Source organism: Falco biarmicus, chromosome 3 (genome assembly GCF_023638135.1).
Source record: "Falco biarmicus isolate bFalBia1 chromosome 3, bFalBia1.pri, whole genome shotgun sequence".
NCBI lineage: Eukaryota > Metazoa > Chordata > Aves > Falconiformes > Falconidae > Falco > Falco biarmicus.
In genome coordinates, this window is record NC_079290.1 from 113,980,791 (window position 1) to 113,994,525 (window position 13,735).

General features: G+C 45.1%; 1 long non-coding RNA gene across 2 annotated transcripts in view; it reads left to right on the top strand.

Moving 5' to 3' along the window:
* The window catches only part of LOC130146840 (uncharacterized), a 385,493-nt gene that overhangs the window by 219,619 nt on the left and 152,139 nt on the right, over positions 1-13,735 (top strand). For both annotated transcript variants that reach the window (XR_008821029.1, XR_008821030.1), the window contains exons 2-3: positions 6,309-6,505; positions 11,462-11,586. This is a non-coding gene — a long non-coding RNA (uncharacterized LOC130146840). The remainder of the gene's footprint in view (positions 1-6,308; positions 6,506-11,461; positions 11,587-13,735) is intronic.

The following is a 13,735-nucleotide window of genomic DNA, read 5'->3' on the forward strand; positions in this document are numbered from 1 at the left end:
CATGAACAGTTTGTCATGTTTCCTCAGACTGCATGACAGGACTACTGGGGGGATCTTTAGATTTAATCTTTAGTGCTGGACTTTCCAGAAGTGACAGCTTAGGTGCTACTCACTTCTCCCCTTCAGCCTGTTATTTACACACTCATTGCATCTGGTGTCTGTAGTACATGAATTCTTTATCGTGGGGGTTCTGTGCTGCAATGGAGGGACAATAGGTCTGAATTTGTCATCTAAGGGGACTGTAATCATGGTAATTAACTGTTTGTAGATTTTAGTCTGGCTGGCAATAGCGTTTCACACAGCGTATCTTCCGCAGAAAGATTTCTATCACTTCAAGCAGATAAAAACTGACATAGGTTCAAAATGGCTTGGAAAATCAATAAGCAATAAAACTTAGCATGAAAACAAATAAATTAGCCCAATCAGAAAAAAAACACTGAGAGACCATCAAACAAGTTAGACAGATGAATTCAAATGTCACTCCAAGAGATGAGCAGTTGTTAAGGCAGTGATGCCAGGCTCCCTTTGAAAATATTTTCTCAACCTCTTTCTTTCTTTAGGATTGGGCTTGCTTCCATCTGCCAAACTCAGTCTGAATCAAGTGGAAAAAGACAGACAGCCTATAAAATACCTCATTTTCCTAGAAGGCTTTTTCCTTGGTGTTACTCTTCCATAGTGAGTTTAGCAGTGGCTGGAAGCGCCCTTGGGGAGCGGGATGCACCGTGGTCCCCCACTTCCATCTCTGCTGATAGCAGCTCAGCAAAAGGGAACCGCGGGGCTGTCGCACTGGCCTGGGCTGGGACTCGGTGCTGAAGGGGCAGCTGGAGCTCAGCCCATGCAGGGAGCTGGGCTGGAGGCTGGGATGGCGCAGGAGGGGTGCGGGACCCACCTGCGGCCGTCGGGTTGTCTTTGCATGGCAAGAGCCCAGGGCTGTGCCTGGAATGAGTCCCCCTGCATATGCTGGGGATGGGGAACCAATTTGCCCGAGTGATTAGCTAATTAAAATGCACTAGAACAACTGCAACTGAATGTCTGACTGTAACCTTCAACTCTGGCTTAGTACATAAACCTTGCTTTATGCCCTGTGCAAAGAAGTGAATTTAATGTGCTTGGACTCAGCTGCTCAGCCTACCGAGAGGTACCGACAGCTCCTCCAGTACCGGTACCTCCCCTCAGCTGTGAGCATCCCTTTATATCTTATAGGGCACTGAATAGGCTTAAGGCTAATGATTTAAGGGCAATATGGACTGGGCTAGGAGAACTGCTAGGTGTGGATGCTGGCAGGTGTTGCTATTATACTGGGAAAGAGTCTCACCCAGTTTCCAGCAGCAGCAGAAATAATATTTTTTTTATTGCTTTTAATTATATGTTTTTAGCTAAATTAATCACTGGAGAAGATCTAGTATTTGGTACACCAGAATTGCACCATGCTACACTTACTCTCAATTTGACCCTGTGGCTTTATGTGAGCTATGTCTATGGATGTTAATTACAAGGAGAGGAAAGAATAAATCCAGTGGTTAAAAGTCCAGCTGGGGGCTTTAGAGCAGAGCTGGCTGGGCAGTGGCGTTTGGTGGCTATTGCAAAATATCTAGGGGTTGACTTCGTACAAATTGTGTTTTCTCCAGCTTGTTAGCAAAAAGAAACGGAGTAAGAAATCATTCCAGCTGGAACAAAACGTTTGCTTCATTTGGGGGAGATTGTGAAGTCCTTGTTGTTCAATTGTCTAGAATGATGTTGAGTAATAAAATTCCATTGAAAAATAAAACATCACAATGTTTTGATAAAGAAAATTTGAAGTGGGAGAAGGGGACCAGCAAGCTGAAGTGAATGAACTCAGCACTAGCTCATGACATATCCCGGGCTGGCTGGAATTTGGTTTTTGTCCAACATAAAGCAGCTGAGCCCAGCTGTGCTTGGAGGAGGCAGCCTCAAGTCCCTGCCTGTCACAGGCTCCTTGATGGCCCTCAGGTGAGCCACTTTGCCCTTTAGACCTCCATGAGGGGCAATTTCAAGGGAACTTCCCAGGGAAAAAAGTAAAAATCTGCGATTTTCACAAATGGCTAATCCATAGAGCATTTCCGTCTAATCTAAAGGTTTTATTTAGAACAGTTCTTTTTGATTTTGGCCTTTTCATCCTTTCTTGCTTTAGAAGTCAAGTTGTATTTTTAATTAGAAAATCAGCCTAAATAGAAACCCAGAGCTTTAAGTTAGGAAGACATTGAAACAGGATATTTCAGACTTCAGAACTTTTTGAACACTTAAAATTACCGATGGGTCAAAATGGACTTTTTCCTTTGAAAAGTTGTGGTTCCAGGACATCATTTCTCCATGGGGCAAAAGATGAGGGAATTTCTGGGCAATCTCTGAATGTTTCTGGTACCTGCAGCAGCTTTTTGAAACTCCTTCACATACCTTCACTTTTACCCTCCCACACACGCTGCTGAGAAATAAATCCTTTGGAAATGGAAATCAGGCTTGAAGTAAACAGATTAGTAATGGTTATTTGGTAACACTTTATTAATTAAATGTCCTAAATACATTTCAACCTAGGCATTTAATTTAGATTTATAAGGATAATTTAGATTTATAAGAATCGTTATTATACATAAAGTACAGTAAATGCCAATTGATTTTTATAGACAATATTTACTGAGGTGTAACCACACTGCAAAATTTAATTATCTTCATACTTAGTTAAAAGGCTGGTACAGAGGTTTCAGAACCAGGACCTTGTGTAAGGGCTGGCAGGGTTGGGAGCAGCTTCTGCTGTCCTCACCTTAGCCAACCTTTGCCCTGCCCCCTGTCTTCTGGAGTAATTTCCATAAATGCCAAGTAAAATGCTCCACATGTACTTTCCAGTGGGAAAATCTTTCACGTTGTTGTTCACTGGGCAAAGGGCAGGACACTGGCAGCTGCCCGAGGACCGAGATGTTGGATGTTGAAGTGGAGCTAGTCCCCATCAGCATCCTTGCTGGTAGAGAGAAGTGTGATGGAGCTTATCAAATATTTTCTGTCAATACAGTGCATCGTTAGGCCATATTCTTAATAGAAGAACCTAATACCTTTTAGCATCGCTCATCATAAAAAGGGCCAAGGTGTAAGGAAAATGATGTCAGGGAAGCCGGTGGAGTCAGTGGTTATGGGCAGCAGAGGAAATTTCTGACTTGGGCTGTGGAGCAGCCACTGATTTGTCATTCTGGGGCTGTTCATGGGAAAGGAGCCACATCAACACATCTCCATACTGGGAGAAAAAATTACCGTTTTCAAGTTGTCGTATATGGTTTCCAAAAGAGGTAACCATTTTGTTCCAAAGGATTTTTTAGTGTTTTGTTCTTTATATAAACATACTTTTGCCATCTGAGCAGCTTTCATTTTCTTGTTACCCTGCGTAGGAACTCATTCATAAATCAGGTCAGATGTATCTTCCCCTTCCTGGTCAGAGGCAACCCAGAAGTTAGTGCCCATGTGGATGCTGGTCAGAGGGACCACAGCAGCCAGTGCTCCTGGGGAAGGAAAGCAGGGACCAGCCATGCTGATAAAACCATATGCAGAACCAACATTTGCAGCAAGATGGAACACAGCCTGAATAACCAAAACTGCCGTTTCCAGTCCTGCAGAGATGGGAACATGCAGCAACAAAATAATTTACACTGCTGTCTTCCAGGATAGAAACATCATCAGTACAGGGATCTCTCGCTGTTTCATTTTGCAAAATTTTTACAAACATTTGATTCATTGGCAGTTTAGGAAGGTTCAGGTTCTGTAAGCTTCACTTTGAGATTTTAGTAAGAACGTGCCCAGCATCTCAAGCAGAGGCCAATGAGTCTCACCTGTGTTCATGTCAGCCCCATAAATCAGCCCAGACACTCAAAAAAGTTCATGAACCTTCAGGAAACTTTAAACGAACCTGGACTGAATCTCCAGGCTAGATGCAGTTCTCATAGGAAATAATTCACAACATGCAGCTCAAAGGGAAAGATAATGATTTCTAAAGTGAAAATAACATAAAGCATGGGTACAATATGGGATAAACACATTTTTAATGCAGTCATGCTGAAGACTTCGCTGTTGTAATCTTGGAATGTAAATTTGCCTGCTCTGACCACTCTGACTTTCCCCACATTTTTCTCTCTCTCACACGACAAGTACCGAAAGCCTACAATCCTCATCAAAATTAACAGTAACCCCAAATGCTTTAAAACCTCTGCAAAGTTCAGCTCATGCTGTATATTCTGTATTGTATCTCTTTCAGATGCAATATTGCACATTTTCCAGATGAAAAGTGATCCACTGCTGTACGGGGTAATTTCACAGCTAAATTGCTCAGTGGTCGTAAGGAATAACAGTTCAGCTGCAAGCCAGTGCATCGGGCAGGGGATGAGCATATGGCAGAGACTGCAGTTTGAGTGGAAAGATACTGTGCATGGGGAATCTAGCAAATGAGATAATCCTTTTGCATCTGTAATTGAGATAATTACTTGGAATATGGATATTGAGTTTGTGGAGGAGGAGTTTCTGTGCGTATGCTGGTGCATCTATTCATGTATTTGTGTGGATTCATGAATATTTGAGCTGACTCACTGGTTGTAGTTCTGGACCAGTTGAACTCAGTGATGATGCTTTTGAGGAGGCCAGGCTTTTATTCCTAAAAATGTCAGTCTTCATGTGTAATACGGGACAAAGAGCGACGATTAAGGTAGACTTTAGGAAGGAGAAGGCTAGGTGCCCGCATCACCATCACCCAGTGGGAACAAGGCTCGTGACCTGCACTGGCGCCTTTGCAGACTCCTGGGATAATGGGATGCAAAGGAGAATCAGAGTCTAAAATACTTCCTCCTACATGTGCTGTGGCCATGAAGTTGAAAACTTTTTCTGAAGCCTTTGGAAATTCAGAGGAATTTGGGTTTTCCTTTGTAGCTGTGCTTTCCTGTGTTTGTGTAGTGCAGCCTGGGGGGTAGAAGCACGGTTTGGCTGTGCTCCAGAGTCACAGCACCACATTTGTGCCATGCTGTGCCTGAGCTGGCCAACCGAGCCATTCAGCAGGGGGGCTCAGTGCCTGAGCAGCATGAGGCCATGTTAGCAAGCCATCAGCTTTGTAGGTACATGCTCTGTTCGTGCACCGGGACCCTACGTGAGCTCCTTCATGGCAGCTTGCCAGAGGAAGGAAAGCAGGAACTGATCTGTCACGAGCACTTCTTCACTGTCTGTGTCTGTCATTCTGGTGCAATTCTGAACTAAAATGGCTTGACACGGGCTTCTTCGACTTCACTTCCCAGGGTGTCCCAAAATTTCAAAACTTGGCCCAGGACATGCAAGCGCAGCAGTGGAAGGGTGAGAGCTCAATGGCTTTGCACAAGAGCAATGAGCGCTGGTCCAATGGTCCGATGCTGGACCCGCCGTGTGCAGGTAGCAATTTACTGCCCCACTTGTCTTCTGGGTATAAGCAAGCAAAAATGGTGCTTGGACAGAGCAGCAGCCCCAGAGGTGAGGTTTTTCTTTTTGTTGGCCTTGCAGAGAATGACCAGACAGAGAAATGAAAAGAGAGATAAATCTACTGACGCACACAAATATTGTGATGAAAATTAAGGCAGTTCTGTTGTGTGAATGTTTCGAGGAGCACAGAGCGCTGGGAACATGTTCCAAATGTCAAATGGATTATACTCCAGCACCCTTATTGTTTCATATAATTCTCATCTAATGTCACCCCTGGCAACAACAATACAAGTCTCAATATTCACTTTGATGTAGCCTCACTGAATATTTTTAAGCAATGAGGAAATTGCTAGGGGGAGCGAGAGAAGGAGGAGCAGGCGGGGCGGGGGTTGCTGTTGCACCGAACACAAGGGTGACAAAACAGATGCCCAAATTAAATCCATCAGAAAGATTGAGTTTGTAATTTCAGGGTCCCTGTCACCTGTGCTGCTGAAGCCTGGATAGGCTCACATTTGAGTTTTAATCATGAGGTTTGTCTCCATTGGAATACAATTAGGGAGCCGTGAGCTTGAAGCAAACAGATTGGAGGAGCACAGTGAAAGCAAACGCAGTAACATGAAGGGGGACAAATCATCTTAATTTTGCCAGGCTGAACAGAGCTGTCACATTACAAGGTCAGGCCAAACAAGCTGGTTTTGTTGGAAGGAAGGATAAAATGACTAGAAAGGTGGAAAGTGCAAAGAAGCAGCACGGGCTTGTCCTTCATTACTTTATTACTCTTTTGACCCCAAAGGTTTTCATAAAGTTGATTAACAGATACAGCAACCAACCCTCCCGGCCCTAATACAACCATTGCTTCATCCTCCTTCCAGGCACACGCCGGCTGCTTCCTGCGAGAGCGTTTGCACAGCTCCTCTGCAGCACCATCACTGAGCTGGTCCATGTCCCCCTTGCACCCAGCAGAGCACGAGTGGCACGGTGCAAGGAGGGAGCAGGGGAGAGCACAGCTCCACCTCCTCTGCTGAGCACCAGGGATCAGCTGCACAGCATCGCTCCTCACCTGCCTCAGGTCAGTGACCACTCCCTGCATCCGCCTCCCTCCAGCCCAGGCTGGATCCATGAAAAGCTTCCTTGGATTGTCTCAATGCCTCTTCTTCCATGCCCACACCGCCGCACTGAAAGAGGAAGAGCCCATCCTATATTTGCCTCCTAGAAGCTGTATCTCTGTGTGAGGCTTCACGTTGCACATGGTATGGGAGAGGGGACAATATTCTGCTTAAATGCTTTGAGATGCTGCTGAAAAACATCATAAAACTTGGCCTTTGGTCTGCTAGGATTAACAAATAAAGCACTCCTCCTCCTGCAAGACCTCCTCTGGGAGGCATGTGGACGTCCAGGCAGTACAGGTGGGACCAGGACAGTTGTACCCTTTTCTATCAAAAATTTCCCTGGCTGGGGTGCCAGTGAGCATGCTGGGGGGCCAGCAGCTCCTCTCAGGGGGCTAGACCTGCACTTGAAGAAGTAAGAGTAAATGGGAATTAGGAGCATTCACGCTTTATTCAGTGTAGGCTCTAATTTTCAGACCATGAACAAAATCTCATTAAAGTCAGTCACAAAGTTTATGTCCTGTTGACCTGAAAGGAGGTTGGCTCAGACAAAATCTTTGTACAGGAACAGTGGAAAGCATTTCAAAGCAATTAAATCAGAGAGATGCTTTGCCTTTCACTGTATTCTGTGAAGAGTCTCCTGGAGTAGCTGCTGCAGTCTGTTTCAGATTGATACTGTCGTGCCAGACATCCAGACCTGGGAATGGACAATTTTGGGTCCATGTATTTATAATCTCAGTGTGTGGCCTCTCTTCTGTGTCCTCCTGTCTAAACTGATTGCACAGTGTTTGTCTTATTCCAAGAGCCATCATATGTGACATGGGCATAATGTTTCACTTCTTATTTCTCCCTTAAATTATAGGAGTTTCACTCAGCTCTATGATTTGTGTGGTCGGTATTACAGGCATCAATCACAGCTTGCCTTTTTGTCTCCCATCTCTAATGCCACAAGGTTTCTTTCCCTCACTGCTTTCCATCCTACACAGATCTAGTGTGGATTAAAGAGGCTGTCACTTGTGGAGGAACTGGAAGGACAGAGCAGCATAAAATGGTTAGAGGTCGTGCCGTCAAAAGGGTGTGCAAAAGAGCAAAATAGAATCATAGAATGTTAGAATCATTTAGGTTGGAAAAGACCTTTAAGATCATCAAGTCCAACCGTTAACCCAGCACTGCCAAGTCCATCAATAAACCATGTTCCTAAGCACCACACCTATGCATTTTTTAAACACCCCCAGGCATGGTGACCCCACCAGCTCCCTGGGCAGCCTGTTCCAGTGACCGACAGCCCTTTCAATGAAGAAATGTTTCCCAACACCCGATCTAACCCCCCCCTTGGTGCAACCTGAGGCTGTTTCCCTTTGTCCTGTCGCTTGTCATCTGGGAGGAGACCGACCCCCCTGCCTACACCCTCCTGTCAGGCAGCTGTAGGGAGCGATCAGGCTCCCCCCGAGCCCCCTCCTCTCCAGGCTGAACCCCCACCAGCTCCCCCAGTTGCCCCCCACCAGCCCTGTGCCCCAGCCCCTTCCCCAGCCCCCTGCCCGGCTCTGGACACGCTCCAGCCCCCCTGCATCCCTCTGGCTGTGAGTGGCCCAACGCTGAGCCCAGGGGTCGTGGGGCGGCTGCAGCAGTGACCACAGGGGGGACGGTCACTGCCCCAGTCCTGCTGGCCACACTGTTTCAGGTACAAGCCAGGTTGCTCTTGGCCACCTGGGCACACTGGGGGGTCATGCCCAGCTGGCTGTCACCCAGCACCCCCAGGTTCTTTCCCACCGGGCACCTTCTCAGCCGCTCTGCCCCCAGCCTGTGGTGCTGTGTGGAGTTGTTCCCCATGGGCAGGACCCGGCACGGAGCCATGTGGAACCCCATGCACTTGGCGTTGGCCATGGTCCAGCCTGCCCAGACCCCCCTGCAGAGCCTCCTGCCCCCCAGCAGATCCACACTCCCACCCAGCTTGGTGTCATCTGCGAACTGCCTGAGGGTGCCCTCGATCCCTTCGTCCAGGCAGTCGATAGAGACACTACATTAGTGTCTTTAGATATAAATAAAGATATTACATTAGTAACATATAGTGAGATAAATCCCACCAATGTTCCCTCTTGAGGCAATGAAAATGGAAGGTTGCCCTGCAGAAGCCAGCTTGGGTCCTCAGATAGCCTGGCACATTTTGATGATACCTGTGTCTTGCTGTTGACTGCAGAAGCCAACTGGGCTGTCTTCTGCTTAATTTAGGTGGTTCGGTTCAGTGCCAAAGTTGCCCCTTGCAGATGGGTGTGTGCTGCAGGCTGTGTGGGTCATGCCCTGCAAAAGGGCCTTTGGTTGGTGTTGGGAGCACCAAACAGTACCACACTTGGTTTTCATCATCATAAACATGTACCAAATCAGACTAACAGAGAACCAGAGTGTAAGAAATCTAGTATTTTCTTCAGAGGGCACTTTCTCCCTCATTCGCCCTGCTGAAATACAGCTGCTAGATTTGGCCCCACATCTTCAGCCCCATGGTAGCTGATCAGATGGATAACTGCTGGAACCTCTCTGGGAAAACTGTCCCCTTTCTGGTGAGCGGCACAAGATGATGTAGTTTAGAGTAATCCCGTGCCAGTATCCAAAGGGGTGTCCTTTCCGTGCCCTTGGTCCTGCCATACCGCTGAAATGCAATAACGGCCAGCCACCTGCAACTTGTTTTGATACTGCTGATATATCTTATTCTCTTTGCCGCTGCCTGAGGGTATGCACCAATCTCTTAATACGTATATAAATATTATCCTTGTTAATCCCTCGTAGAAAAATAATATCAACAAAACCTATTGCCATTTCCTGTGTGGCTGACTGAGTAATGTGAACCAGATGATGTTTATATTTATAAAATGAAAATGCCAATAAAAAAGTAATTTTTAAAAAATTCACCTCTTGGTATTTTCCTGTTGCAAATGGAGAAATAACAGGGATATGCTACATCTGCATGTTAAAATTCAGCAAAGACAAATGGTCTTTATTACAGCAATCACAGAAGTTACAGCCATGATGGCCCCATTTCAAAGTGGCACTCCTAATTTTAAGCACATACCTAAATCTTAAGTTTTTCTGTGTGATAAGCTTAATAAATCAATAGCTTGTGAACATTGCTGGTGGGAGCACAGGTCACGGCTACCAGGTCTCCATTCAGTTGTGCCCTTCACAATGCTGACCTGGACAGAAAGGTCTGCTTCTGGAAAAAGCCCGTGTTAACTCTTCTCTGTTCAGTAAGACCACGCTTACTTACACAGATACACGTAGTTCTGGAACTCATTCATCCACACCAACAGCACAAGATTAAAGTAAAGGGGAAACCCCGAATAAAATCACACTTAAAGCTCTCCAAACGGGACAAAAGGCAGTGCTGTAGCTGTAGGGATGGCCCTCGGCATGTTACACATTGGGTGCTGAGGGAACCCACAGCAAACACCATCAGCGGGTAATTCTTGTCCCCTGTAAAGAGGCAAATTTATCTGATGCATATTGGAGAATGTGTATCCGACCAGATGTTAAGCTCAGAAAACTCTTTCCAATTTCCTTCTTTCACACCTCCATTGCTTCCCAAAGTTTTCATCTTTCAGGCTATAATTATTACTGATTGATCTCTTTCATTAGATCATTTCTTGGTTTTTTGTTTGTTTTGTGTCTTTGAATTCTGTAAGCAAAATCTTTTTTGCCATTTTTGGTCACAATTATAAAAGAAAGCATCATCAAGTACTGCAAACGGAATGGCCAAATTATAAATCAAGGGTGCCCATCATCTTCCAAAAATGAGAAAAATCAGGCCACTTTTCTAACAGGATGAAAATAGAGCTCTCCATTGCCAGTGTCATGTGATGCATCTCTTAGACCTCAGCCTTATTTGTAATTGTGAACTGGCTGTCATCCAATTACGGTTCTGTTGCAATTCTCCCAGTAGCTGAGCTTTTTTCTTCAAGTTCCACTCTAGCCATTTGTGTGATCAGAGTGGACTCTCAGCTCACTTAAAAAAACCCCAACAATAAAGAACAAAACAATCAGTCGTCTTGTCTTTATGGCTGTGAAAAGAGTGATGTTTAGAACACTGCTTCTTAAAGACAGAGAGACAGCGAGATGCTGGTATGAATTTCTCTTTCCCTGGTAAATCTACTGTGCCTGTCCACCTGGCCAGCTGATTGTCTATCTGTCTTTTAAGAATAACAGATGTGCTTAAAAAGTGATGTAGAAAGGGCAACAGTCATAGAGCAGAAGGCCCTGCATCTGGTAAATCTTATTCAAGCCTTTCTGTGAAGACCAGAAGGGGTTTAGGTGTAGTGCTGGCCCTGGTGAAAGGGGTGATTTTCTCCTAGTAAAAGCTCTGCGGCAACCGAAGGGCTCAGCCAAGTGAACTTTGGGCACAGCAGGATCGGTACCGTCCGATGAGGGCTAAACCTCTCCAGATCAGGCTCTGTCTGTATGAGAGTGGTCAGTGCTTACACACCTCCACCCAGCTCCTGCAGAAAGACAGCGGTCGTCTTCCTCCCCTCGCCTCATCCTCCCCAGGCAGCTCCACCACCCAAGGCAACAGCAGCAGGGTTAGAGAAGTTTCTTTCAGTCACTGGAATAACAAAAAATTCTCTGGCAGGCGCACATCTCCAGCGTGCCTTGAATGAAACAATTAAAAATGATAAAAGGTCTATCTTGGTTCTGAACACTCCGGTTGAGTGAAGAGATAAGTCCCCCTTTCATTCAAAGTCATTAACGGCTCAGCAATTTCAATGCCGTTTCCCATCGAAATGTATGAATTTTTAATACTTTAATTGCATGTTATCCTGAACACCACGTGTGCTTTCTTCTTATTTATCCCCTTGCTTTTGTTGTTACAGGTAAATGCTTTTTTGAACTCGCTTTTATGGGGGGAACACGCATTGTTATCTCTCTCTCTGCAGGAGCACAATGGGGGCTCTGGCCTCTGCTGCTGAATGGCAGAGCAAGGGTGTCTCCAGTGACTTCTCTGTTTGGAAGCCGCCTTTGGATGAGACGGGCTGAGATCCTGGGATCAGCGTGGAGGCCGGTGAGAGAAGCGGGTGGTTTTTTTCTTCTTAGCCTCTGAAATGCCTTTCGTGATAACAGAAAAATTAATTACTAGGGAGATTACTGAAAGAAATATTCTGCCGATATGATAACTGTGTTCATTGGAGACATCTGTTTGGTTTTATTTCCGAAGAAACTCCCATGTTTTGCTCTTGGAGCTGTGCATGGCTGGTAATACAGCTATTGTTGCACTAAATATGCATTCATTTCCGACCTCAGGAACATTTATGGAGCTCTGTCTACCCTGAGTTGAATTTTTAGGAGACTGAACACAATGGTTCGTGCCAAGATTGAGATCAAATTTTGTCAAAGACTGGGGAGATTGGAGCCAGGGATTAACTCTAGATCACAGGCTTTGTAATTATAATAGGACTCATTTAACAGAAATAATCAACAGAACAAACCATTCCTAAAACAGCTGACATTTGATGGAAGGAAAAAGGAACTGATTTTTCTTGATGTGAAGGATCTATCAGTGGCCCATGGTGACACACATTGTATTTATTTTTGAGCTGTCTTCAGTAACTTCCCTGTTGCGGATATATTTGTTTCTTGCCAGTGGACTGAGAGTAAATAGTCTTTGAAATTCCAGCTGAGTTGCAGATTTTGTCTGAGATGCTGTTCTCTGCCTTTTGCATTTTCACCTGTACTTCTACAAATTTGGTATAAAAAGCTGTTAAATGAGAACCGTGATGGTCTGCACTCACTTTGCACTTTGTCGCAAATTGGTAACATAAATTTGAGGCCAATGAATAATGTGTGCAATGGAGTTGAAGGCCAAAAGATAGCACAGGAATAGCTCAGGTCACACATGGAGTAATTCCTAAGCTGGAGGACATTAGTCTTCCCATTTTGCAAGCCGTACTGGTTCAGAAGGTCAACTGTTTGGCAAAATTCACGTGTCACTCTTGAATCTGTGCAAGGAGAGAGGATATATTTGGCTCTTGTAAGAATAATTCTGTGAACTCAGTGCATGTGTCATAAATCTGAGAAATTTCCTTCACACTTGAGCCTATTTCTTTCTCTCAGCCAGACTTCCAGGGTTTTTGAATATGAAGCATCCATGGAAGGTAGAGGGCTGAGGGGATGGTGGTGGTTGTTTTTCTTGCAAAGTGGGAGTGCATACTGCTGCTCTCCCCACACATTTTTGTTGGTATTGTGATGGATATTGTGAATACAAGGTTCACAACACCCTCAGGGTTGTCACCTTTTTCTTTTCGTTGACCTGACTAGAACTTAGAAGTACCTAAAAGCTCAGAACTGCGCATTCTGGTCAAATTCAGCAGATACAGCTAATCTATTGAGAATGTGGGCAAGGGTTCAAGTAGAGTCTTGCACTGATCTGAAAGCAAACATGACTACGAGGGCAGTTGTGCTTCTGGCTAAATACTCTAATTGCTGAAATAGGTATTAAACCACATGCTACTATGTTCTGTGTCAGGTTTTGCCAAAACTAAGGTCTGAATTCACTAATATTTACTTTACAACATCTTTTCATAGTGTTCTTGGCCAAGAGCAGGGATTGGTAGCTGAAGTTAAAGGCTACGCTTGTTTTTCCCCAGCCGTAGGTGATAAAAGGTACAAGTTATAAAGTTCCGCAAGATTCTGCCCAACCTTTGGAAGATGGTTCTACTTGGAACTGGATCATTTGCCTTCTCTTACTGTAGCGTCAGTCCATGCAGTATCTGGAAAGGAGTTGTGGCAAAATATGAGACCTGGGTGTGAAGCTTGTGCAGATCCCCATGAACGACATCACATGGACCAGAAAAGCACCAGAATAGGAGGGGCCTGGATCTAAGGGATCCAGGAAGGCAAGAGGAAAAGAAATGTCTTGCGTGATTTCATAATTGAATGTCAAATACAACAACAAAGGGCAAGCAGAAAGATCCAGTGGTCATTGCCAGTTCTGGACCTACCAGATGCATTTTGCAACCCTGCCTTTAATTCAGTCTGACATACACAGACCCAGTAATACAGGGCCAAGCCAAATCAGGTCTGGATACCTCCTTGCTAATATCAATGGTAGTTTGCAAACCTTTTAGGGATTCAAAATGTTAAATGCAATAAAGAAAATGTTTCCTTAAGCAGCCTATTCACAAGTCAGGACCAGAGGTATGCTTCACACTGGC